A 15554-nucleotide genomic window follows, 5' to 3' on the forward strand; every position below is an offset into this window, starting at 1 on the left:
AACTGATGACCCATAATGTGAGGAAATTGATATTTCTGACACATATAAATTACAAAAACTAAAGCATGAAGATATAAAAACACAGAATAATCCAATGAAAGCCTGAAATAAAGGCAGTAACAAAAACTACCAAGTCTCAGAATCCTGAACTGTATGGCTACATACTGAACTTTAATTTTTTGTCCTGCATGAACCATCCATTCTTCTGGGCTTCCTTGAGTTATGATTCTCATTGTCTTTTCCTAGGATATTGTTTAAAATTTTTTTGGAGTGCTGGTTTGGTATTCATGAAATTCCTCAGGTGCTCTTTGTCATGAAAGTATCTTATTTCTCCATCAGTTTAGAAAGATACTTTTTCAGGATACATCAATTTAGGTTGGAGTTTGTTTTACTTTAGGGTTTGAAATATGTTTATGTTACTCCAAGCTCTTCTTGCCCTGAGGGCTTATGTGAAGTCATTAGTAATAAGCTTTTGCCAAACAACAGTGTTTGATTTATCATAATTAAATTTGTGTATATTTTGTTGAATATGTTAATCTCAAATATGTCTCCTTTTAACTAATCTATACTTTCATCAAAATAAAGGTTTTATAGTTGTATCTTGTATATTTTAGGCATAAACCCACCTGAAATTTATTTGTCTTTGATGTGTTATAAAAAAGCCATATATATTTTATGTTCCTACACCTTTTATGAAATAATACATTCATTTACTATAATTCAACGTATTCAATAAGCAAAATTTCCATTCATCAAGGATTTTTTGTGGTTTCTCATGTCTAATAAAGTGGTCTTATGTGTCCATATCTGTATCATTGTATTCTGGTTTAATTACTATGAGTCAAGCAAAATACATTTGTTGTCACAACCAAATATGACAAAAATCTTACTTGATTATATGATCAAAAGTCCACTGTATCACAGACTAAGTACCTCTATTATAATTTGTAGTTTATTACAATAATGGTAATCAGATGTAAATTTTGTGAAAGAAGCAGCACACTTCATTCGGAAGCAGAGAGCAAACAGCACAGTGATCATAGACAAAGCCATACAGTAGGCATGCTTCACATCACACTGGAGAGCACACACTGTGTTCTGCTAATAAAAATCAACTGTAACATGGTCTCTTCATGGCATCTTCCCAAACCTCGTTCTGCTCAAGTGTTGAGAAAAGTCCCAACCACATGCCTGAAGACAGCTGTGGTTCATTAGAGATGCAGCCCCTCAGGGGTACTTCCTGTTTCTTATAAAGAACATTTTCTTTAGATTTCTTGAAGTCTTCATTTGTTGCTTTCATTCTACATTCTCTCAAAGCCATCAGCCCAGCTTCTGTTAGATTGCCTTAGGGTCAGCACCAGAGAGGTCATCCTTTGCTGTGATCAGAACATCCAGGGTTACATCATTGGCCAATGTAACATCATTGGGTGATTCCTGCTTGAGTGAACCTGAAAGATGCACTTCTTATTCTTCTTATTCTTTTCATCAGACTGGGGAACTCAATCTTCCTGTCAATGTGCTGTGGTCTAATCAGTACTGGACCTAAAGTTTCTATTCAGTTTGTGGCTAAGATAATTTTCACGTTTCCCCATGAATCAAATCTATCCAACTGGTTCAACAGTTCTAACATTGTTAGCTAAATTTATCTCTTACCTCCAGAGTTGGAATCATATCTTTTAGTCCCAATGGCATCGATTTTGTCAATAAATATGATGGAAGGTGCATGCTCTTCAGCAACTTGAAAAAATTCCTATAAATGTTTGGCCCCATTGCCCAGGTACTTCTGAATAAGTTCGGAGCCAAATTTGGTGTGCTACTGCTTTGGCTACCAAGGTTTTACTTCTGCCAGGTGGGCCATATAGAATGACTCCTTCAGAGGGCTTTATACCCATCTCTTCATAGTAATCAGGATGGGTGGGAGTAAGCTTCACAGATTCCTTAATTTCCTGGATTTGGTCATCCAATTCACCAATGTCAGCACAGATTTCCTGGGGGGCATTTTCCCACCTTCATCACTTTGACCAGAGGCTCTGTATCATCCATCAGCACCTCAATCATGGCATGCACTTCATGGTTGAGCAAGACTGAGTGGCCTGGTTCCACCAAATTCTTCTCCACAAATGGAAGGATGCTGACATAGTATTCTGGTCCCACAGATGTAGACATAATGGCATGATTGTCATCAATGATCTCTTCCAAGGTTCCTACTGACATTGGGGTCCCGCTCAGATCATCCACCTTTGACATTTCCTCTTCTTGCTTTTCTTTTAAGGATTTCTTTTTTTAAAATTAAATTCTTTTATTGGTACATTGTAGGTATACAACACAATTACATTTCTCATTGAGAATTGTACTTTACATCATGCATCTTGGTTCTTATTTTTTCCCCATTCCTAGCTCTCCCTTCAGACCCTCCACCTTTCCCTATTTACAAAGACTTTATTTCCATTTTTTCCATTTCTCATCATTTTTTCCTTTCCTTTTTTTTCCTTTCCCCTGCCCCTCCCACTACCCCTACCCCTTTGGACCTTTTCTTCCTATTTTGCATTATCTATTATTCATTCTAATCATTGGTACATTTTAGGTATACAATATAATGACATTCATCATTGGAAATTTGCACCTTTACATAAGTCTTCTAAGGATTTAATTTGTTCCTGATTTCTAATAAATTCTTATTCCATGAGAAGATAGTCTTTACTTCTCTTTTATTGAGTAGTTTTAAGCAGCACTGAATATGAGTTGTCGTCAGGGGCAGTTTGCTGACAGAATCTGGTCCCTTTGTTTTTTCCTTCTTCCCCACTCTAGTTGGTACAGGAAGTTTGTATTTTTTTCCTTGTCCTTATTATCCTTCTTACCACTTCTAATACAATGAACACCACTCTGACTTTGATCCATCTTGCTTCGGCCACTCAATCAGAAGTAATTTCTACTGATGGTCTATAATGTAAAAACTACTGGATATTAATCCTATGTCTGTTTAACTGGAAAAAGTTGGTACAGGACTGAAATTTTTTAAAGTAATAAAATGCCTTTTACTTTATGATGGACAATCAATTGATTTTTATATTGTCCTTTTATCCTGAAGTCTTACTAAACAAACTTGCTAGAGCTAGAAAATAGATTTTGCATTCCATCAGTTTTTAATACACATAAACACTTTTTGAATAGACTACCATAAATTTTACTTTTCAGCTTGAATATATTTTTTTCATGATTAGCCAGAACCTCCAGTATAATTAGTAGTAGAAAGGAGGCCTGGGCTGGGGATATAGCTCAGTGGTTCTGCCGCCTGTCTCGCAAGCACAAGGACCCAAGTTTGATCCCTGGTACCAAAAAAAAGGAGGCCTAAGACGTATTTTTTCTTTATGTTAGGAAGAACCATCAGTCTTTCACTTTAAGTGTGATGTTAGTGAAGAGCTTTCCTAGGTGATCCTTATTCTCCTCTTTCTCTTTTGCTATGGGAAGTTTGTTTTGTTTTGTTGTTGTTGTTGTTTATTTCAATCAGGAATAAATCATGGGTAATGATTTCTTTCAATTGTTTTAAATGTTAAATCCTTAAGGATAAATTTGAGAATGATAAGACTTGTATGCTGGCAGGTCCTATACACTACTGAGGAATAGTTCATATGTTTTATATACATTTAGTCATAAAAATATCATATCTATAATATTACATGTGGTTTAGATCTTTCTTACATTGTCATTAGGGTAGAGTTAATAAAGAGTAGAATTTAATCAGAAAACCAAGACATGTTGAGAAGTGTAAGGTACTTGAAATGAATTTCATCTGAAAAAGAGTGGAGAGAAAAAAGCAGCAACTACTTTGCCTCTCTAAGAGAGAGAATCAATCAAAGATTATCTACTGCTCAGACTTGCTCCCTAAGGATTTTCTGTGTTCTGTAATCATCAGAAACTAAAGAGTTTGACTAATGAGGAGCTCTGGATATTCAAGCTTCCATTGGTCCCAATAGGGCATAGTTGGCCTGTCGTCATGCACTCCAAAGCCTTGCCCACTTCCAGAAGCAGGACATCTGACCCAGTGTCAGGCACCATTAGTCCTACTCAGGAGCCAGGGGCTTCACTGATTTTTTTTCCTGTTACATAAGAATAAAGCTTTCCTGTTTCTCCATTACAACCAGGAATGATTAAATCACCTCCCTTGTCACTGAGTTAATCTTAAACCTGCTGGTTTATGTTTTTGTTAATAGTGATAGGCATTTGTCTATGAGTTCAGAATAGAAAGTGGTGATATGAAAATGAGCAGAACTAGATTTGTTAGGTATCTGCCTGATTGTTCATCATATTCACGTTTGCTCCTATTTATGCACCAATATCTGAGTAGCTTTCATTCTGCTAATGTCTCCATCTGACTCAACACCAAAGAATTGTTTTTTTTAATTCTGAACAGCAAACTACTCTTTCCTAGTTTTGAATGGTGTTCTGTATTTCACTAATATTTTAGAAAATGTGTTTAGCAAAAAGCAAAAGTGAAATGATAATGCAGCCAGTTTTTTCATATTATATTTGTTGTTTGTATCCTAGTTTATAATATCAGATCCTTGGCTGATACTCTTTCTTATTTATGAATAGTTCCAGAATGAACAAGTAGAGAAAAGTACTACCCAAGATGGCACAGTCCTCTGTTTTTGTTTTAGTTAATTTATGAATTACTGAAATACATAAAGCATGATATCACAGAATAACAAGAAAATGCATATATTAATGGTTTCAGAATTGCCAATGTTGATATCTAGTCACTAATGTTCTTATTTTAAAATAACAAAATAGCATTCATTATAATAACGTATGCAATCTTTAAGTTCCACACCATTGTCTTTCCTTTCATAAAAAAAAAACAATTCTTTAATTGTCTTCAACACAGTACTTTGATTTACACTTTGTACTTTGTATATGTATTATTCATTTGTCTTTATAGATTCATAAAATGATCATTTTATATATGATACATAATATATATTATATATATATTCCACAGTAATAATGTTCATTAGCAGGAAATTGATAAATTGTAATGTTATAAGAAATTCCAATAAGATAATGTAAATGACCAAATGAAAAATGTAGAGAGGTTAAGAAGTCATTCTCTTATCATTTTTTAAATGAGAAAATGCCTTGTAAATGCAAATCAAGAAAATGGATTAGAAAAAGAGTTCCAGGATGCATTAAAATTACAAAGAAATAATGAAATCTCAATTTAAATAGTTTAATTCACTTGGGGGAAGGAAAATGTAAAATCTTCATCTATTGAGGATATGGAATATAATGTTTATAGATTTTGAAGAGTACTAAAGGAATAGGCAATGTAATATATTTCAATAATAAATGATAGATACACTGGTCTTTATTTTTATTGTATATTTTGAATACATGAAATATTTTATAACAAATAAATATTTTTCATATCTGTGCTATTTTATAACTTTAAAATTTTACCATGCTTTAAACGTCTTTTGAGGGCAATGAAGTTTCTAGTAGATATAGGTGTAGGCAAAGTGTTCATGAACAAAATCCCAATGCACTTGAAATATTACAAAGAATCAACAACTGGAATCTAATCTTATTAAAAAGCTTTTGCACAACAAAAGAAACCATCAACAGAATGAAGAGACAACCCACAGATTGGGAAAAAAATTTTGCTAGGTGTTCCTCAGACAAAGCACTAATATCTAGAATATATAAAAACCTAAAAAAAAATCAGACTCCTCAAATTTAAAGACCCAATCCAAAAGTAGACATTGAAATGAATACACACTTCCCACATGAGGAAATACAAACTGAAAATAAATATATGAAAAAATGTTCAAAATCACTGATCATTTGAGAGATGCAAAGTAAAACAACATTGAGATTCCATCTCATCTCCAGAAACAATAGCTATTATCAAGAAATCAATCAATAACAAATGCTGAAGGGGCAGTGGGAAAAAAGGAACACTTCTTCACTGTTGGTGGAAGTGTAAAATGGTGCAAGCACTGAAAACTGGTTTGGAGATTCCTCAAAAAACTAAAACTAGAGGTTCCATTCAATCCAACTATTCTCCTTCTTGGTATTTTCCCAAAAGTATTAAAACCATCATATCACTGCAATATATGCACACCAGTAGGGGACAGGGAAAGGAGACGTTACTAGAACCTCTGCAGTAAGTCCTAGTCTCCAGCAAGCCAGACTTTTTCTATTTATTAGAAAAGATATAAGAAATAAGACTTAGAGAAGAAGCTGTACTTTTGGGCCTGATCAATGCTGCTCTGGGTGGCAAAGACAAAAGCACTGGAACTTGCCACACTTTTATTCAGTATATCAAGAGAAACAAATGTAACAGATGACTCAGGGCAGACAGTTCAGTACATTGGGAGAGTAACAAATGTAAAAGGTGACTCAAAGGGCAGCAGCTGTGAAAATCCTAGAACAATGAGGAAATATGCAGATGAAGATTTTGTTCCTCCCATGAAGTCTTCAGTTGGTGTAATCTTGTCCTGGAGCATCACAGCACACTGTACCATTGAGGTTTTACCTGTTACTGGAGGCCAAAATGGAGTTATGCCTGGACACGCCATAGCTGGCCTGTAGGCAGGAGAACTAGGCCTAATCATAATTTTAATTGTGAAATGATTTTTCCCCAAAATTATGTAGTATTGTTCCTGAGACACACCATGTTTATAGCAGCACAGTTTGTAATAGATAAATCTTGGAAATAGCTCAAATGTTCATCAACTGATGAATGGATAAAGATGTGTGTTGTTTTGTACAATGGAGTACTACTCAGCCATAAAGAAGGGAAAACTTGAGACATTTCTAAGTAAATGGATGCACCTTGGGACCATACTCTTAAGTAAAATAAATCAGACCCACATGTTGAAATATTTCATGGATTCTCTGGTGTTAGAAAACAAAAGTGTGAATAAGGACCAAAATATATAGTAGATATTGTGAAATTAAAATAAAATGTTCAAACAAAAAAGAAAACTAGACAGGAAAAAGAAAGAAGCAAAAGAAGGAAAAATGGAAACAAAGCTTTCATAAATAAAGAGGACAAAAGTGATTGAAAGAGAGGGGAATGTAAAAAAATGAATCAAGACATATCATGTACAGGTACAAATTACCCACGATGAAAGTGATCATTATGTATATCTAAAATGTACCAATAAAATTAAATAATTAAAAATGTGAATGGTTTAAAATAAAGTATGAAAATGAAAAAATAATTTTTGTGGATACATGTAGCTCTGATTTATTCATTTTGTTTACTCAATTTTATTGTGTGTATACCATGAATTTCTTTAATGTTCTTCAAGTTGTTTGTTCTTGCTTCTCTCTATGTGCAAGTTTCTTAGTAAGAGTTTGAGGACTGATTTTTCACTGAAATTTGCATTCATTGAACTAAGCATGCTCCATCTTTCTTTCATCTTTCTACATTTTGTTCCACACATCCTGTCTCTTCTGTAATGGACTGTCCTTGGTGTTCTGGTCTTGTCCTTGGTGGAAAAAAAATCTCAATAAATTAATGAGTGCTTATATGTCAAGCTACTCATCCTTGCAACATTCCCATGAAGTTTTATAATGGTATTCCATTATATGAAAAAGAAAATGTAGGCGACAGACAAAGTTATTTTTTTCTTCTTCTTTCCAATGCAAGCAATGAAGCCAGAATTAAAGTGTCTGAACTGAAAACTCAACTCAGCTGTTTTTTGCTTGGATTTTGTATTTTTGCATTGATTTACTTCTTGTTTAAGTATAGGGAACAATCTCAATAAAAAGCCATATTTTTAAAAGTTCCATTGCTACTAGGTGAGACAATATGGGAAGACAATTGTTATTAAGTGAATTAAATTTTGAGTTATCAGGTACATAGTGTAGGGGAGTTGAAATCAGAAATAAAAGAGTTTGAAACAGAGAGAGTGAGGCAAAGGCAAACAGAGATTAATGACATTTGTTTCATTTTATTACAGATGTAACATTTTTCTTATAAGAGGGCTCTTTGTGAATCTGATTTCATTACTGTTATCTTTATTTATCTCAGCAACCACCTCAATAACACGAGTTTCTCCTCAATACAGAACTAAACATGTTTACTAGAATTCTTCTTCCTGGGCCTCTCAGACAAACAAGAACTCCAGCCTCTCATCTTCAGACTGTTCCTGTCCATGTATCTGGTCACAGTGCTTGGGAACCTGCTCATCATCCAAGCTGTCATCTCTGACTCCCACCTCCACACCCCCATGTGCCTCTTTGTCTCAAATCTGTCCTTCACTGACATCTGCTTCCTCTCTACTATGGTCCCCAACATGCTGGTGAACATCCAGACACAGAGCAAAGCCATCAGTTACAAAGGCTGCCTTGCCTACCTCTGCTTTGTTCTGGTATTCGTTGGTTTGGAAAACTTTCTTCTTGCAGCGATGGCTTATGATCATTGTGCAGCCATCTGCCATCCACTTAGGTAGGCAGTCATCAAAAGCTCTAGTCTCTGTGTTTTGTTGGTTCTATTGTCCCTTGCCACTAGCATTGTGGATGGTTAGCTGCAGTTTGATGGTGTTGTGCCTTCCTTCTTTGCAGACCTGACAATCCCCCACTTCTCTTGCAAATTTGTTCAGATCATTAAACTCATCTGTTCTGATACTCTGAACAGTAACATGTTCATGTTTTTACTGACTAGCATAGTAGGCAGTCTTACTGAGTTTGGAATAATTTATTTTAGATTAAAATTATCTCCTATGTTCTCAGAATGCTATCAGCTGGGGGAAAGTATAAAGCTTTTTCAACCTGTGGAACTCCTCTCTGTTGTATGCTTGTTTTATGGGACAGGATTTGGTGTGTACATCACCTCTGCAGTGACTGAGTTCTCCAACAGTACTGTAGTTACCTCAGTGATGTTACTGTGTTCTGTGCAAGGATGAACCTCTTTATCTACAGTCTGAGGAAGAAAGCCTTGAGGAAAATAATCAGATTATCTCCAGTTTTGTAATTTTATCATCTGCTTTAAATATGGTCTTCTGGAATGAATCAAAGCACAGGAACACTGGGCTCACAAAACAGTAGACACTTACTCAACTTGTTTCTTGTACTTCAATGACTTGAGGTGATAATGATGGAAGGTGTTTGAAGTTAGATTCGCAAACTGATCTCATCTTCTCTGGCATTGGAAACTTTGATAACTCTTGATCTTCCAAATTTGATTTGTTGGTCAGAGAATAGAAGAACATAGAAAGAATATTGCTCTATTGATTTTAGAAAGATATCTCAGAAGAACATTAGAATAGAAGAAATAGCCTCCGTCTAATACATGTACCACACCACTGTATGGATTTCCCAAATCATTCCATTTTGGCCCTGTTTTATAGCCCCATTAGATTCTGAGCTTTTTTTTACTGGGATTGCAACAATCGATTATCCTTTATAGCATCTGTTGAGCTGAGGTCCTTCTCCAGAGAACAGAGTATCTATGCATTGTTGTTGACTGAGAGATTGATAGTTGTGCTGTATGCATAGCACCCACAGAACCTAGGACATTTATCTGCTTAAAGGGTGAATTTTACCTTAATGCTGTATTGCATGACTTGATATTATTCTGGAATGTTTGAATTTCATGAGTTAGGATGGCTCTAGCTTAAATAAGATAAAAATGCTTTTACTCAAATTAGCTGAAATATGATAAGTACTTGAATATATAAGAGCTCAGAAGATGTGCTTGCAGATAGAAGATACCTGGGCTCATTTATTATTCCATTTGTGAGCTTCATCCTGTGCTGACTCATCTCATTAACCTGCATCTGTGGCAAGTTTCAGATGCCTATATTTTTCTAGAGATAGCTGAGTATGTTTTCTTTGGGTTTTGTTTCAACAGAGAAAACACTTCTTCAAGGAGACATCTTTTCACTTAGTCCAAAATTAAGACCTCTTCCATTTGTAAATTAACCCCTGGGGTGATGAGTGGGATGATTGTGAGTAGATGAGATTTATTGGTCTGGTGAGTCACAAATCTTACTGCATATTTGAACTACCCACAGGCCAGTTGTGGAGTGGGTCTCATCCTACTATTAGACTGTCTAGGCCTGACAGCTCCACTTGATGGTGTCTTTTCAGAATGTCCACAATAGAACCCCACCCTTCTTTCTGAGAATTTGCCTTTTCCTGCAAATCTCATAACTCTCAGAAATTTTAGTAATATCCTGGTGGAGAATGGAAGTCATCAGTTGAGGTTTGATTTTCTTCTCTTGTGAGTGGAGAACATGTTATTGCACTGATTAGGAAGAAATTGGAGCTAATATTCTTCATTGTATCCAGATATTTCCAGATACTGCAAGACAAATTTTTTCTACAAAAATGATTGCACTTATCTGGCCAAAATCAGAATATCAAGCAGGAATGGATAAACAGAAAGATGACCTTGTCCTTAAACCCTTGATAAAGCTGAGGTGTCACCTACAGTTCATCTGCTTGTGGCACAAAATCCTGGTAAATTCACCTGGGCTCACTGGCCTCAATGCATGCATCTACTAGTATTCATGCACCTTAGAAGCAGACTTAAGAGTGAGCTCAGCTATGAGGCTCAAGTTTTTAAAATCTGCTTGATTAATTTTTGTTGCAACCTTGGGAAGGAAGTGTGACCTTGAGTACAGTGTCTCTTCTGCTGGGTCAGTCTCACAAAGTGGCTGACAACAAAAGTCTGCCTGCTCCCAGCATTTCCAGTAACTGAGGTGATAATTCCACCCCTCCTCATCAGACAGCAAATCCAGATGAGGCAGAACATAACCATCACGCCCATACTACTTGTTTCTTGCCTGTTTCTTAACTCATGGGTGAATAGTCCTTGAATGTAAGGGTTTCCATCAGCATGTATACTGTTATTTTCTCAGCATGTACAATATAGTACAGAGATACTGTATTTTTATTTCCTGTTTGGGAATAAATGATTGAGTAAACCAATAAATAACTATGGAGGAAATAATTCTTCACATTACTATTAAAGATATAACAGCATAACTCTACCTTTCACACTAAACTTTCTTGTTTATTTCTCATTTCTATTCATGGATGAATCTAATTCTCACTCAACAGACTTACATTAAAAATATCCTAGATTGAGTAGGTTAAGCAATAAATATTTATATCTGAAAGTTGTAGATATGGCAAAACCCAAAGTTGAGATGCTAGAAATTCAAAGGATGTCAGCCATCCCTGAGGTTTGCAATGGCCACCTGTTTGCTGTATCATCCACAGCCTAGGGAAGAGGTTCAGATGCCAGTCCCATCACAGGCTCCAGACACATAGCCTCATAGAAACATGATTTTCTCCACAAGTCCTACCTACAAATACTGTCACATTGGAGGAAATAAATTATTAGGAAAGCAATTAAATTATTGTGAGTTGTACTTTGTGAGTGTAAATTTTAAAAACTGTTTGTACTTGTGTATTGTAACAAGCAGCTTAATTCTGCCAATTTCTAAAGCACAGTCCTTAAGAGATGTGCCATTAGAGCACAAAGCTGTTTTTCCAGAAAGAGAATCTACAAAAATATCAAGGCATATATTAGATTTCCTGTTTCTGGACACGATACCTAACAATCACAAATTAAAGGAAAGGTTTTAATTTGACTCATATTTTAAGGAGATTCAGTCCAAGGTAAGCTGGCTGCAAGGCAGGGACATTATGGCAGAAGAGTAAGGTGGAACAAAATTTATTAGTTCATGGTGTGTGGGAAGCAAAAGAGAGGATCAGTGTCAGAGAGGAATGGGTAAAGACCAAGTGAAGCACCCAGATCACACCTCTATGAGCCAAGCAACATCGGAAGTGTGCTGCACCAATATCCTAAGCAGATTCTAAAGTCAATTGCACTGACAAAATTAAGCTTAACCATCACAATGCATTATTGCTTAGATGGCTTTACAGTGAATAAATGCACAATTTTTTAAAGATGGTAAGAAATAAAAATGAAACTGGATTCTTTTCTCATATCAAAGGCAAGAATAAACTTCAGTTGTTTTTAACCTTAATTGTAGAAGGGAAGACTAAAAATTCTTGAGCAAGGTAAATAGGGGTTTCAAAATGAAATCAGATTTAGGCAGGGGATTTAGCTCAGTGGCACTGCGTCTGCCGCACAAGCACAAGGTCCTGAGTTCAATCCCAGGTACCAGAAAAAAATCAAAACAGATTTGAGTACCCCCAATTATAAAACATTCACTAATTTCCTTTAGAAAATATGGAGGACAATATTCAAACAATTTTATTTGCAATAACAGAAAAATAGTAAGAAAATTTCATCAACATAAGAATTGTTCCTAATCTTTAATGTTATGCATAATGCAAAACTTTAGGGCTTTAAAAATAAATGAATACAACCACTGGGTTGATTTGTAGCACAATAATATAAATAACAAGAAGATATAGAATTCATCTGTTAAATTTGAATATGGTCAACTAGAAGTATATTTGTTTAAAAATTGTATAGGAATATATAGAAGATTGAGAAAATCCATGAGATTTCTAAAAAAGGACAGTTTCATGTGGCAAAAGTGATCAAATATTGGCAATCTAATACTGCCAGCATCAAGTCATTCCTGTGTGTATGAGTACAACTCTTCTTTGTTTTCTATATTTTTGTACTCTTCTTACTGCCTTAGAAAATTTTGACGGTCTCATCAGATAGTGCAGGATACACCTTCAACTGCAAATCCCTCTTTCCCAAACATGACCATTCATTCATTTATCACATGAGATAAACCTAAGTCAGTGGGACAGGATCTGAAGGTATATTGAGGACCACCATTTAATGCACCACAGAGATGGAGTCTGGTTGACACATGGAAGAGTTGCTTATGAAGGAACCTAGGGAAGGTCATGCAGTTTTCTGCCTCTGGCATCAAGAATCTGAGAAATGAATTTCCCACAGTCACTTAGTGACCCAGATAACAAATAGACTAGGGTAACAGCTCTCACAGAGGACTAAATGAAGTCCAACTGTTTTCCAGTAGATTCCCTGCCTCAGAAGTTCTTGTAATGAAAAGTGATTCTTTCAGTTGTCTGAGTTTATTAATGGTAAGGATTTGTTTTCTTGTTAGCATTAAAAACATCTTCACTGCTGAATTTCACAATCATCTCAAATCACTGTCATCTAGTTAGGCCATTTATCAAAAAAAATCATACTGAGGATGCTGGATGTTATTTTTACCTCAGAAGAAAACAGTTTGCCAATAGTAGTTTGAATTATTAACTTCACAAGGCATGAAAGTCCACTGCCTTGCTTTCCAACAGAAATATCACTAGGATATAATTCTAAAGGCCCAAATGTATGATCAGAAGAAAGCTATTTTTAAAATATGTTCCTGTTCTCATGTCTTGCTCCAACTTGCTTTACTAAGAACGTGCACATCTAAAAATCTTCTCTAAAGGCTCTTGTTCATGGAATGTAAGCAAAAATTATATTTACAATTGAAATTATTTTGCAAATATTATAGACTGGATAAAAGGCTATGTTGGGTTTCGATCTGTGATATAATGCACTTGTCATTGTGTTTGCTGATCATTTTAGTTAGAAACATTTTCACTCAACACAAATAGTGTTATTTTGACCTGCCCTACACCCACAAGTTTGGGTTACTGTCACATTGCAGAAAAGAAGCTATCCTATTAATAAGTCTCCACAAAGTTTTCTTTATATCCCCATTCCTCATACTGTAGATGAAGGGATTCACCATTTGAGGGACCACAGAATACATCACTGAGCCATTGAAGACTTTTTGGATGAGTCAGTTATTAGAGAACTAGTGTACACACTGAAACCCATTCCATAGAACAAAGTGACAACTGAGAGATGAGAGCCACAGGTAGAAAAGGCTTTATATTTTCCTTCTGATCATGGCATTCTCAAGATAGATGATACAATGTGAATATAAGAAAGCAAGATTCCAAACACAGCAACACCACCCAAGATGCAAGCTGCCACATATACTACTATGTTATCAACTAAAGTGTCAGAACAATCGAGCCTGATGATCTGTGCAAATACACAGAAGAAGTGTGGGATTCACAGCTCTGCACAGAAGGCTAGCCTTCGTATCATCAGACTATGGAGCAGTCCATCTATGATGCTAATGAAAAAGGAGGAGAGAGTCAATAATATACACATGCAGGTGCTCAGGATGACTGCATACCCAACTGGATGGCAGATGGCCATGTAGCGGTCATAGGCCATTAGTGCAAGGAGACAACTTTCAAAAGCACCAAAAACCAAGACTAAACAGATCTGAGCAAGGCAACCTGTGTGGGTGATGCTTTGATCCTGTGCTTGAATGTTCACCAGCATCTTTGGGACAGTGGTGGTGCTTAAACAGATGTCATTAAGGGACAGGTTGGAGAGGAAGTTGTACATGGGAGTGTGGAGGTGAGAGTCAGAGCTGATGGCCAGGATCATGAGCAGGTTTCCCAGAACTGTAACCAGGTAGATGGACAGGAACAGGCTGAAGATGAGGGGCTGCAGCTCCGGATCATCTGTCAGTCCCAGGAGAATGAATTCTGACACAGCTGTTTGGTTTCTAGCTTCCATAAATTCACGATCTGATCTAAAATAAACAGAGGAAAATATGATAAAATATAAAGACAAACAGAGGCAGTATGATCTTTAGAATTTTATTTCCACAACTGTGAGAAAGTTTTTCTCTAATAAGTCTCCCTTTCTGAGAGATTTGTTTATGAAAGGTATAAGTAACACACTCACAAAACTTTCATCCCATCTTATGAAGGAGAAAAAAAGTAAATGGAAAATTATTTTGTAACAGTCATTGATTTTGAGAAGAGGTGGATTTATCTCTGAACAAGAAAGACTTGTCCTTCATAAGAGTATCAGTCCAGCACAGTGAAAGCCTACATTGTCAGTTGTCACCCTTAAAATACTCCCCCTCAATTCAAACTCATTTTTGTTCTTACCATTTCCTCAATCAGTTCAGAAAGTCCTGTCTCATGAGTGTCTTTAGTTTCACTGTCATTGCTGCCTCAATATCTTGCTTTGATTCCTACTTATCTTTTATGATCATTTTGAATTTAAAAAGAGTCAGAAGTTGTACAGTTTCAGGTCTGGTGGATAAGTAGGTGTAGACACACTGTAGTCTTTTATAGAGCCTGCCTTTCCATTGGATGACACTTGGTAGCAATATTCACTGTATTTTTGATCACACCTCACAAAGACATTCACAAAAGAGGGCCTCTAGAATTGCTTTAGGAAGGGGCAAGAACAATGGGAAAACACTACGTTTTCTTTATCCATTCATCCAGTGATTGACATATAGGGCACTTCCAAGATTTAGCTGAATTCCACTGCTAGAAATATGGATAAGCGTGTATCACTGTAGCATGTCTTTAACACTTTGGGGAAGATATCTAGAAGGAGAATAGCCGAGTTGAATAGAATTTCTGTGGTAAGTTTTTTTTTTTTAGAAATGTCCATAGTGGTTGTACAAGTTTACATTCCTATCAACAATGTAGAATGGTTCCTTTTTCCCCTTACAGTCTCATCAGAATTTTTTAGTATTTGATTTCTTGTG

General features: G+C 35.8%; 2 pseudogenes; both read right to left on the minus strand.

Annotated features, from left to right (window-relative positions):
• Nucleotides 1-1211: 1211 nt before the first annotated feature.
• LOC101697531 (26S proteasome regulatory subunit 4-like) lies at nucleotides 1212-2898 on the minus strand (annotated as a pseudogene).
• A 10694-nt stretch (nucleotides 2899-13592) lies between these two features.
• On the minus strand, nucleotides 13593-14560 carry LOC106008732 (olfactory receptor 7G2-like; annotated as a pseudogene).
• Between the last annotated feature and the right edge of the window lie 994 nt (nucleotides 14561-15554).

This window comes from Heterocephalus glaber, unplaced genomic scaffold (genome assembly GCF_053883595.1).
Source record: "Heterocephalus glaber isolate CG9 unplaced genomic scaffold, H.glaber_assembly_v1.0 deba00001845, whole genome shotgun sequence".
NCBI classification, from domain to species: Eukaryota; Metazoa; Chordata; class Mammalia; order Rodentia; family Bathyergidae; genus Heterocephalus; species Heterocephalus glaber.